Below are 12,405 nucleotides of genomic sequence, written 5' to 3'. Positions count from 1 at the left end.
AGACCAACAGAGGAGGGATTGCCTGGGGTGGGGCTGGGGCATTGAGGACAAAGACAAAGTGGCCGAGGTAACTGTTTAGCTTGATGGACGCATTCTCTATCTTGACTGTGCTGATAGTTACGTGACTGTATACATTTGTCAAAACTCAAGAACTGTAAACTAAATATACCTCAACAAATTTAACATTAAAAAAAAGTTCTCTGACCCTGCTGGTGTGGCTCAGCGGTTGAGCATCTACCCATGCACCAAGAGGTCACCGGTTCGATTCCTGGTCAGGGCACATGCCCAGGCTGTGGGCCCGATCCCCAGTGGGGGGCAGGCAGGAGGCGCCAATCAATGTTCTCTCTCATCTATGTTTCTATCTCTCTCTCTCCCTTTCTTTCTCTGAAATCAATAAAGGAACAAAAAACTTCTCCGAAGATAGACTCATGGGTCAGTAAGACCACTTAGAAGTGTTCTACATTACTTCTGACCAAATCTATCCTTTGCGTGAACTAGTAAATAGAAGAGTAAGCTAATCTGAACTTTATTACTCTTCCATTTCCCTGCTGATCTCTAGCAGAGGTGTTAATGAGGAAAGACAACCGGAACGATGACCAAGCAGGAGAGCAGAGATGGTCTACACGTGCCGAGTGACCGCATTCCCAGACGGGCAGAAGCCGTACCCACCTCAGGGTGCCTCTTGATCTTCTTCACAGACTTCAGTTTCACTAGAAGCTGCTGCTGCCTCCTCCTCCTCCTCATCTGATGGAAAACACTCCTATGTGCTTAAAAATAATTAATAAATGTCAGAACTTTAAGTGCTCAGTAAAAGGTCTGAGCCAGGGGGAGATCACATCCATAATGCAAGGCCAGTGTAGAGCCAAATAGCTTTATTGCATACGCCTGGGTGCAGGCGGGCTGACTCCTTAAAAAAGAGCCCAGAGTCGCAATCTCTTTATTCTCTTGCTTTTATAGGCCCAAACTACAGAAACAAAAAACTACATTAAAAAAAACAAACAGCCCTGGCCAGTTTGGCTCAGCGGTTAGAGCGTCCGCCTGTGATCCGGAGAGACCCGGGTTCGGTTCCCGCTAAGGGCATGTACCTCGGTTGCAGTTTGTCCCCGGCCCTGGTTGGTCGTGCGGGTGGCAGCCACTCGATGTGTCCCTTCACATCGATGTTTCCCTCTCTCTCTCTTCCTCTCTCTCCCTCCCACTCTGTCTGTACAAAAAATGGAAAAAATGTCCTCGGGTGAGGATAAAAAAAAAAAAATAAATAAAAAACCCACATTCTCTTGGCACCGCTTAATTGGTGCTGGGGCTGATACGAACTGTTACAGAGGCGAGGGAAGAACCTGTTGCAGGTATGAGATGAGCCTGTTACAGAGGTCAGGGCAGTCATTAATCTCTTCTTTATGGTCCCTCCACGTTTCCCAAGGCCACCATTGACCCCTTATCTTCATGGTTCCTCTGAGTGTCAGTCTCAGGGTTTTAGAAAACTGCTCGGTGTTTACATGCAGGAATAACTGGTCAGAATGAAGTTTAATTTTGTTAAAACATTACTAACCCTTTCGCTCAGGACAGTGAGTATAACAACAAAATATTTTTATTTTCATCTGAAAGCAAGGTATTTTGCTACAGTACAACAAAGCCTTCTCAGCCCCAGTGCCCGCCCCCGACAGCCGCATAGCTGTTGCTGAGATACAAAGAAAGAACGGGAGTTAAGAAAGCATGTGTGACTTCAGGTGGCCCACCTGCATCCCAGACCCCAAACTCCTTCCTGTCCTAAGAAGAGGGGACGGCACTGCCGGGCAGCAGCGGTGTCCTCAGCGGTGAAACGGGGCAGGGCAGGTCTGAGGAGCAAAGCGGGGGTTTCAACACCGCCGGGCTCTGAGCTGCATGGGCAAGAACCACATCTGTCTGGCTCTCCAGTCCCACTGCCTGGTCCAGGGCCTGGTCAGTGAGCATACTGAAAGGTGCTTGACATTTCTGGAGGGCGGTTTGGCACATGCAACACAATTCAGTGCAGGCTCCTCACACAGTACAGTCTCATGTGGGCACCAAGAAAATAAGCACTCAGATAAAATTATCAAGATTTTAATATTGAATAATATACTTTACAAATGTGAATTAATTACGTATTAGAATCTCACTGTCTTCTCTGATGCCTCTTGTTTCTTGAGCTCCAAGGAAAAGAAGGAAGGTCGTAAGAGCTGTACCTCTTCTGGATGCTGAAGGGTTCGGGTCAGCGCCTTCTGCATAGGGGTGCCACCACTGAGGACGAGCTCGCAAGTCCTACGAAAGAAGGGTGTGCTGTGACCGAGACCTGTGATGGACGTTCTCAAACACTGGAGTCGTGAATCAACTACTTTTAGCACAGATACATTTGCAGAAGTTTATGTTTCATTAATAAATGAGAATAAAAGTTGGTCTTTCTGTGTGGTATCAACTCAATAAATAAGTCTTTCTTAACTATGAACCATAGAAGTACATTTTCCACATTAATGTGAGAAAGATGATTGATGTCATTAAGGTATTATTATTAATTTTTTTTTTATCCTCACCCGAGGATATTTTTCTTCTTATTTATTTATTTATTTATTTTGTTCAGATAGAGTGGGAGGGTCCGGCTGGTATGGTTCAGTGGTTGAACATCGACCCATGCACAAGAGGTCACCAGTTTGATTCCTGGTCAGGGCACATGCCCAGGTTGTGGGCCAGATCCCCAGTGGGGGGCATGCAGGAGGTGGCCAGTCGAGTTTTTCTCTCATTGATGTTTCTATCTCTCCCTCTCACTTTCTTTCTCTAAAAATCAATAAATGGGAAAAAAAAGATAGAGTGGGAGGGAAAGAGAGAGAAAAACATTGACATGAAAAGGATACATTGAGTGGCTGCCTCCCGCAAGACCCCAACCAGGGCCGGGGACAAATCGCTATCAAGGAACATGCCCCTGGTTAGAATCAAACCCTTGCCTCATTGGTCTGCAGGCCAACGCTCTAACCGCTGAGCCAAACTGGCCACGGCGTCATTAAGGTATTTTGTCATTAAAATCATTTGAAATAAAGCCAGTATAAGTTTATATTATTTTCCAAACACAAAAAAGTAACATGTAGATTGCAGCAAAAAGTTTGACTGGCCTAGACATAATAAGGAAAAAAATGAAAGCTACCTCCCCTCCCCTCTAGTTTGGTAGCCCCTTGCCCTATCTTTCTCTATGCAAATGCAAACTAATACGTTCAACAGTAGATCTCAAACTGAACACGTTTCTCTCAGAGTTGCAAACTGCCGAAGCGTAGAAAGCAGAAGGTGACAGGCCCCTTGACTCCACTGCACCAGCTCCTCCTCCTGCTCCTCAGGGCAGCCCCTGGGGACAGTTCACATAAACACGCCCACTTCGGCAGTTTCTCTGAACCAAAATTGGAGTCACAGTACACATACTATCCTGCTACTTGCTTTTTTCATATAATAATATACGTTGGAAAAAAAAATTTTTTTTAATCCTCACCCGAGGACATTTTTTTGCATTTATCTTGAGATAGAGCAGGAGGGAGAGAAGGAGGAAGAGAGAGAGAGAGAGAGAAACATCGATGTGAGAGAGACACATTGTGTGGTTGCCACCCACACAACCTCAACCAGGGCTGGGGACAAACTGCAGCTGAGGTACGTGCCCTTAGTGGGAACTGAACCCGGGTCTTTCTGGTTCGAGGGTCGACGCCATAGTCACTGAACCAAACTGGCCAGGGCAGAAAAATTTCTTTATCAATGCACAGTCTTCCACCTCATTTAAAAGAATAGCTGTGACTGCCCTGGCTGGTTGGCTAAGTTGGTTGGAGCATCATCCCATACACCAAAAGGTTTGGGGTTCGATTTCCAGTTAGGGAGCATATGGTAGGCTACTGATTAATGTTTCTCTCTCTCTCTCCTTCCCTTTCTCTTTCTCAAATCTTTTTTTTAAATCTGAACCAGAAGATATTTTTCTATTTATCTTCAGATGAAATGTGAGGAAGAGAGAGAGAGAGATAAAAAGAAACATTGACGTGAGAGAGACACATCAACAGGCTGTCTCCCACATGACCCTGACCAGGGCTGGGGATGAACCACATCTGAAGTATATGCCCTTGGTCGGACTCAAACCCGTGACTCAGCCGGGGCGCAAATACATTTTTTTAAAAAGCATCTGTAACTTCACTTCGAGAAAGCTTGAGTAGACACACCTCTCCCTCACTCTAAGCACAACTAAAATCCTGAACATTATTAAAACCCCAAACCCATAAATCATAAAAAGCTTGGGCTTCTACATCTATGGGGGATGGAGAGAATGGGAGTAATAAAGTGCCCCACCCCCTTCTTCCTGGGGACATCAGAGGGTCAGAGGGTTGGTGCAGTCAGGACTTTCACCTCTGTCCTGAGGTAAGGAGGTCCCTTCCACCCTGTGCTGTCAGCAGCTGCAGGGTGGAGGGGGGATTCCCTGAATCAAACCTTTGGGGTTAGAAACTATGATAATCCCCCATTCTGAAACTGGAGGAAACTGCAGCTTGGAGACTTAGTTATGCTGACATGGGAGACCAGAGCCTGAATTTTATCTAAATCTGGGATCTTCATCCTCCCCCTTCTGACTGCCCCCCTGTATCCCTCTGTGAATTTCCTGTTTATAACCTAGACTTAGATTCCTGTGTGTGCCCATTTTAAAGTTAGATTTCTATGTGTGTGCCCATTTTAAAGTTAGATTGTCTTTTCAATTTTTGAGGGTTCTTCTTATATCAGGGATAGGAATCTGTTATGTATACATTATGAATTCTTGCTACCGGTCTTCAGTTTTAAATTTGCTTACAGTGGCTGCCACGACAATGCCAGTGTACCTGCTCCAGAAGAGAGGCGGAGTCACAGAGGACCTGGGGGCCCCGGACTTGGCCTCTCCTCTCTTTGGCAGGACCTGGGCTGCTAATCCCATAGGAAATTACTGGAGAACATTCTCAGCTGATAGTGGTGCAAACATCTTTTAAAATCCCTTTTCTGTGTCACGGCCCCTCCCAAGGATGAGACCACTTGCTGTTTCCACACACGACCTAAAGGAAATAAAACCCACAGTAAAAGCCCCTCCCCGCAAGTTATTGAAATGCTAACAGAACATGTGCTGCACACTGAGGTATCTAGATTCTGAATAATCAATTTTTATGAAATTACCCATTTGAAAGGAATATATAGCCAACTTACTTTGCTGGAATAGGAACTCCACTGACATCAAAAAGTTTCAGAAACACCCAGCCGCAGCTCAATTCTCCTCGTTCACCCGCTGACTAGGAAATAAAAACCTAGATAAACAGTGTCTGAAGCAGTCAGATGTATAAGCACGTACCTGGTCCTCTTAAAGCAACATTAGTCTTCACTTTGGACTGAAATCTTCCCGAGAAGACACAGCGAAGCCCAGCGGAGCCCCTGCACTCAGAGCTGTGGAGATGCGCAGACCCACGGGGTTCAGCTGCTCGTGGAAGCCCCGAGACCTGCAGGTGACGTGGCAGCTGCTCCAGGCTCCTGGGTGACACGGGATGGGGTGGGCTCCAGGCACTTCGACAGCCCATGAGATCAGGAAGCCCTGTCTCCCTGACAGATAGATGAGCAATTATATCTTTCAAGGGTCTTTCCTGCTCAGAACTTTGCTCAACGGAAACTGTCAGAGGCCAGTGGGGCCCATCGGGGGCCCTGCCCCTCTCCTGACCCACACAACACAGACGGATCATCTGCCTCAGGGAATGAAAGGATGGTGCAGTCGCATCCATGTAAGGACAGCGGGCTCTCTGGGTTACCATGACACCAGTACACACACTGCACCTTTCACCTATTAGACTATGGACACGTGTAATTACCACAGACCCACCCCACTGGTTCAATAGTTTATAGGATGTTACGTTAATCCAAGTTGCTGGTGTTCCCTTTAAAAACTCATCACTCTGCCAGCTCCCGGAATCACAACCCTCATTCACGAGGTTAAGTGCCCTCTGACTGCAGGACGGAGGGAAGCCGCGGGTATAAATTGTGCATCACCTGGCCCATAACCTCAGAACTGGAGCATGGCTTTGTTGCCTGTTTACTTTCAGAATATATGTAGCTGACACCTGATTTGAGCTTTTCCTTTTTTAAATTCATTTTTATTGATTTTTATAGAGAGAGAAAGGGAGAGAGAGAGAGAGAGATAGAAACATCGATGACAGAGAAACATCGATTGGCTGCCTCCTGTACACCTCCCACAACCCCTTCCCGGGGATCGAGCCCACACCGGGACATGTGCCCTGACTGGGAACTGAACCACTGACCTCTCGGTGCATGGGTCGACGCCCAACCAACTGAGCCACACTGGCCTGGCTGTTTTTTTTTTAAAAAGGTGGGGATTTTTTTGTTTGTTTGTTGTCACAAATCTCTAGCCAACAGCAGCTTTTCTGGTGTTGCTCAGATATGTGCTGTATTCCCCTCCCCCCCCTTCACCCCTGGCAGTCACGGATCCGTTCTACCTGGGAGGTTGTTTTGTTGTTTAGATTCCACATCTAAGCAACATCATGAGGTATTTGTCTTTCTCTGACACTTCACTTAACATCATGCCCTCGAAGACCATTTATGTTGTTGCAAATGTCAAGGTTTCATGCCTTTTTATGACTGAATAATATTCCGTAGTATATATGTCCGCATAGTCTTTATCTACTTGTCTATTGATAAACACTTAGCTTGCTTCCATGTCTTCACTGTTGTAAATAATGCTGCAATAAACACATACATCTTTTCAAATTAGTGATTTGGATTTTGTCAAACACCGGAAGTGAAACTGCTGGGTCATAGGCTGGTGTTATTTTTAGTTTTCTGAGAAATGTTTATGTTGTTTCCACGTGGATGCAGCAATTTACGTTCCCACCAACAGTGCACAAGACTATCCCCTCTCCACATCCTCGTCAACGCTTGTTTCTTCTCGTCTTGTTGGTAACAGCCATCCTGACAGTGGGGGTGATATTTTGAGGTTCTGATTTGCGTTTCCCCAGAGATTAGTGATGTTGAGTATCTTCTACTTTAATTTTAACTACTACTGAATAAGCAGCACTATATATAAAATTAAAATCACTGCCATTTTCTCCAGGATTAAAATTCTGTTACACACAAAAATATCCATTATTTTACTTGTCAATACAGGCTTTAAAAAAATCTTCCCTTTTAACTGATACATTAGAAAACTTTATCTTTCAACTGACACATACTGCGAATAGAAGAAATTCCAAGTTCAAATTGTATTCCAGGACCTGGAGACGAGGAACTGGACCTGATGAAACCACCACCATCGAGCCGGCAGGGCGCGGTGCCAGTGACCGGGAACAACAAGGAAGCTACAGTTACCAGCAGACACTGAAACTGGGAGGGAGGGTCAGCTCCGTCCCCCTGGGAATGGGCTATGCCCTCGCATCGCAGGAAAGGTATTTCACAGGGAACAAAAAGCAGATGGACTGGACTCGTCCACACCGATGATTTGAAATGTAAAACTTTAACTTTGTGTTAAAGGGAAATACCTCTACCTTCACTTACCCTTTCCTTAGAGAGGCTAAGTAAAACAAGTACAATACCTAGGTCCCCAGAGGTGTCACAAAAATCATTTGCACATATATATTATACTAATCGTCATTCTTTGTAAACAGAACTAAAATGAAAGACTTCATACACACATCGGTCAACTTTCCTGAGGTGAGCCTTGTGAATTTCCTTTCCTCCCCTTTTGCTCATTCCCTCCCCTCTCCCAGGACAACCGCATCCCTCTTTCCTGCCTATAAGATCCCACCCATCCTTCAAAGTCCACTTTCTCTTGTACCAACCTCCCCGAGCCTGTATGAATGTCCCCTCCTCTGTGCTTCCACAGCACCTGGGTCCCACAACTGCTCCGCTCTGCCACCGGGGCAGCATCAACAGGACCCACCCCGCAGGGGGCTCTAAGGTCACAGGAGACAAAGCACATGGCTAGGGCTCCGTCAGTACAGCATCGTCATTACCTGTGCATAGGTGTCTTCCCTGGTACCATGCACGTCCCCTCAGCACCTGGGAGGAATGCCTACACCTAACAGATGCTGAATTCCATTCAACAGGGTAACACATACTTATTATTTATCCTCCAAACAGCTCTTCATCTCTGGAAGGCTCTGCCCTCAACACTTCACTCACACAGACGCCCTGTCGGGACTGGGCCGGGTGGTGCCACAGTGCAAGCAGCAGGTGCCCAGAGGCTCCCACGGACTCGCAGGATTGTCCTCTGACACGTGTGGACACACACAGCACACAAGCGTGGGGGCTGTGCCTCTGCCACGTCCCGTGCCCTCTCGCTGACCCTCTGTCCTGCCTGACGATCTTCTGATGCCACAAGAACAAGTTAACGAAGGTTCTCAGGCGTCAGTGACTCACGGAAACTAGTGTGGCAGGAAGTAAGGACTAAAGCCATGAACACTTGCAGGAAGAAAAAATAAAGTGAAAGAAACTACAGACAACTAATCTTATCAAAAGGACACAGACTTCTCCTCCCCTCGGCCCGAGGCAGCACTGGCTCAGGTTTGAGACCGCACGGCCGCACCCCAGTCCTCTCCTCCGGTCTCGACGTCCCTGGGCGCACAGCACCGGTCCCCTGGGCGTCGCCCTTGATTCCGGCTGAAGAAAGCACGGCTCTCACTGACGCACTGGGGGCTCTCATTTTTGAAAAACACTTCCTAAACGTAATCTTTTTGTTTTCATTTCTCATCACAGGGCAACTGAATCTTGAAAGCCATTGAATGAGATGACTCACAGGAATGATAGCTTTGTTGAGTCAGAAACAGTCATTTTTATCAAAGTCCTAAAGAACATTAAATAATCTAGAGATTCAAATCTGACCCCATATTTTCTGTGCTAGACATAACCACGTCATTTCAGAAATACACTTTACAGCCTCGCCTTAGAAAGTAACTGTTCATCACTTGGCAGGTAGAAGAAGCTCATGTGGACTTCCGGTTAGGACAGCGGGTAGGTAAACGTGGTGTCGCCTCCTCCCACAACCATCAAAATTACAACTAAACCACAGAAAAACCATCATTCAGAATTGCCTGAAATTGAGCTGAATGGAAGTCCTACAACTATGAAATTAAAGAAGCAGCCACATCAAGACGGGTAGAAGGGGTGGAGGCAGACAAGCTGGTCCCACACCCACATGTGGCAGATAAAAATCAAGAGGACACCTCATCTGGGAAGGTCCTCCCTGAGGACTGAGGTGCCCAGCTCAAGGTTCCAGAGCCAGGAAGAGAAGTCCCATAACTTCTGGCTGGAAAAACCAGTGGGAACTGAGGTTGTGGGAGCCCTAGGCAGCTCCTCTTAAAGGGCCCGTGCACATACTTACTTGGACTTGTTCCCTCTAAGCGCGGATGGGAGGCAGCTTGAAAGGCACCAGAGACACACAGGGAAGGACTGAGCTGTTTGGCCTTGGGACGAGGGCTGGAGAGGCAGCTTACTCTCAGATAGACATGCTGGCAGAGGCCTCTGTTCCTTTGGTGAGCCCTTCCCTGGGGTAGCAGATGGCCCCCATATCTGGGACTCCAGAAACCTGGCTCATACTGTTTGCCCCACCCTGGTGATGCCCTGAGGCCCTGCTCCATCCCCCCTTTCGGGCCCACCCAAGCTGTTTCCAAAGGCTTTACCATAGGATTGGCCTGTCTTGGATTCTGCTTCAGAGTTTCCTAAAATCTCTCAAACAAGCAGCATCTGGTTGCAGTGAGCCCCATACCTCTCACTGTGTGGCCTCAGTCCTGGCACTAGAAGTAGGCAGCCTTGGTTCACAACTTGGGTTCCTGGGCACTTCCAAGCCCAGCATAAAAAGCAGCCATTGGCAGATCACTTTATAGCTTATGCTGGTGGCCCTGGGTAGAACACAGGTGGAGGCTGACCTTGCCCCAGAGCCAGCACACCAGTGGACAGCTTCAGACCACATCAAAGCACCAGCACCCAATCACCTCCACAACTGATACTCTCAATGAGTGGACTCAGTGGGTACCATAGCCCTCCTGAAGTAAGTCTTGCTCTGTGTTGGGTCCCTACACCAGTGATCCTCCAAGATAGTCAGAGGCCAGTGGTCAGTGGGCATAGCCAATCTTTGCAGCTGATCACCCTGAGTAAATCCCTCCTGTTGACATGCTAACAGCAATCAAGACTCAATTACAACAGAAGGGTGTAGTCTACACTAGGGGTGCACCTTGAGGGCCCAGATGGGCTGATAAGGGAGGCTGTGCCACTGGATCCTACAGGACACCTACAACAATAGGCCATTCTATGAAGCCCTGGAGACATAGCAACTCTACCTAATATATAGAAATAATCACAGGATAGCAGCCAAAATTAGGAGACAAAGAAACATCCCAAATAAAAGAAAAGAACAAAACTCCAGTAAAAGAACTAAACAAAATGGAGATAAGGGATCAATCAGATGTGGAGTTCAAAACACTGGTTATAAGGTTGCTCAAGAAACTTAGTGACACATTCAGGTAACTTAGCAAGACCTTCAAGGAACTTAAGGAGATCTCCAAGAAACTTAGTGAGAACATCAACAACATAAAATAGGACCAATCAGAAATTAAGGATGCACTAACTGAAATAAAGAATAATTTACAGGGAATCAATAGTAGAGTAGGTAAAGCCAAGAAGCAAACCATCGATGAGGAGTATAAGAAAGCAAAAAACACCCAATCAGAACAGCAAAAAAAAAAAGAATCTCCCCCCAAAATGAGGATAATGTAAGGAGCCTCTGGGACAACTTTAAGCATGCCAACAATCGCAACATAGGAGTGCCAGAAGGAGAAGAGAGAGCCAGAAATTGAAAACCTATTTGAAATAATAATGAAAGAAAACTTCCCTAACTTGGTGAAGAAAACAGACATACAAGTTCAGGAAGCACAGAGAGTCCCAAACAAGTTGAGCCCAAAGAGATCCACACCAAAACACAACATCATCAAAATGCCAAAGGTTAAAGACAAAGAGAGAATCTTAAAAGCAGCAAAAGAAAAGCAGTTTGTTACCTACAAAGAAGCTTCCGTAAGACTGTCAGCTGATTTCTCAAAAGAAACTTTGCAGGCCAGAAAGGAGTGGCAAGAGATATTCAAGGTGATGAAAAGCAATGGCCTACAACCAAGATTACTCTATCCTGCAAAACTATCATTTAGAATCAATAGACATATCAAGAATTTCCCAGACAGAAAAGCTAAAGAAGTTCATAACCAAAGCAATGTTATATGAAATGCTGAAGGGTCTTCTTGAAGGAGAAGAAGAACAAAAATATGAACAATAAGATGGCAATTAATACATATCTATCAACAATTGAATCTACAAACAAAATAAGCAAGCAAAACAGAAACAGATTCATAGATACAAAGAACTTTTTGTTGCTTGCCAAATGGATGAGGGCTGGAGGGATGGGTGAAAAAGATGAAGGAATTAAGAAGTACAAATTGGTTGTTACACTGATGAACCTCAAAGGGAAGCAGGGAGGGGGGACAGGATAAGATATTCCAAAGAACTTGTATGCATAACCAATGGACACTGACAATAGTGTGGGGAAGGCAGGAGGAGGTTGGATTGGGGAGGAGGGGTCAATGGGGAAAAAAGGATGGACATTTGTAATACATTCAACAATAAAGATGAGAAAGACAAAAAGCTCATGTTTTACTCAGCAGATGACCACCTGGGGAGAAAGGCCCATGTCTGAGCTTTAGGTTGCCCTGTGGCTCTGACTACAGGAATGTTGCTCAGAACCTGAAACAAGATTTTCCCATTTAAAATCATGAAGCAAGTTCTCTGAAACATCACCACTCCCAACCCCAGTGGTTAGCAGTGGCTGCTCTGTGTGGAGCAGGCAGAAGGGTCTTTCACTTCTTACTTTGTGCAATTCTGTCATTTTATTTCTCTTAACATCAAGAACATATATAACTTTTTAAATGAGTAACAAAAAGCAAATGTTAAAGCACTTATTTATAAACCAGAGAAGGAACTAATTAATAAAATTAATTCAGACTCAGATCTTTGCATTAGTAATAAATTATATGAAGTAAAATATTTAATACCTGAGATAGAAAAGTAAGTTTCAGGCACAAATGACCTTTCAAGAAACACGACCCCTAAGAGCATTTCATGTGGAGTCCATCACCCCGCCCCTGAGACAGACAAGGCTAACAGCTCAGATACACGTTTCCTTCAAGATCTTAAGGCCCATAAACTATATTCTTCCTGTCATTTATCTCATAAACTGCAGAAGTTAGTTCCACGATATACATAAAACAATAAAACACAAAAGGAGCCAAAACTCTAAAGAATTCAAGAATACGTAACAATTTTTATTATCAATAAAAATATTTAGTATAGACTAAGCTTTAAAAGTAATTAGAAGTTACCCCA

At 45.4% G+C, this 12,405-nt stretch overlaps 2 long non-coding RNA genes across 2 annotated transcripts; one reads left to right on the top strand and one right to left on the bottom strand.

Moving 5' to 3' along the window:
* Positions 1 to 2,080: 2,080 nt before the first annotated feature.
* LOC118630870 lies at positions 2,081 to 9,491 on the bottom strand. Its single transcript, XR_004959697.1, has 3 exons — positions 9,365 to 9,491; positions 5,336 to 5,580; positions 2,081 to 2,274 (listed from the first exon to the last, which is right to left on the bottom strand). It is a non-coding gene; the product is annotated as an uncharacterized LOC118630870 (long non-coding RNA).
* Positions 7,237 to 8,323, top strand: LOC118630871. Its single transcript, XR_004959698.1, has 3 exons — positions 7,237 to 7,430; positions 7,650 to 7,695; positions 8,125 to 8,323. It is a non-coding gene; the product is annotated as an uncharacterized LOC118630871 (long non-coding RNA).
* Positions 9,492 to 12,405: the final 2,914 nt, after the last annotated feature.

This window comes from Molossus molossus, unplaced genomic scaffold (assembly GCF_014108415.1).
Source record: "Molossus molossus isolate mMolMol1 unplaced genomic scaffold, mMolMol1.p scaffold_m16_p_15, whole genome shotgun sequence".
Classification (NCBI taxonomy): Eukaryota; Metazoa; Chordata; class Mammalia; order Chiroptera; family Molossidae; genus Molossus; species Molossus molossus.
Note: the sequence above shows the minus strand (reverse complement) of the source record. Positions and strands in the feature narration are given on the sequence as shown.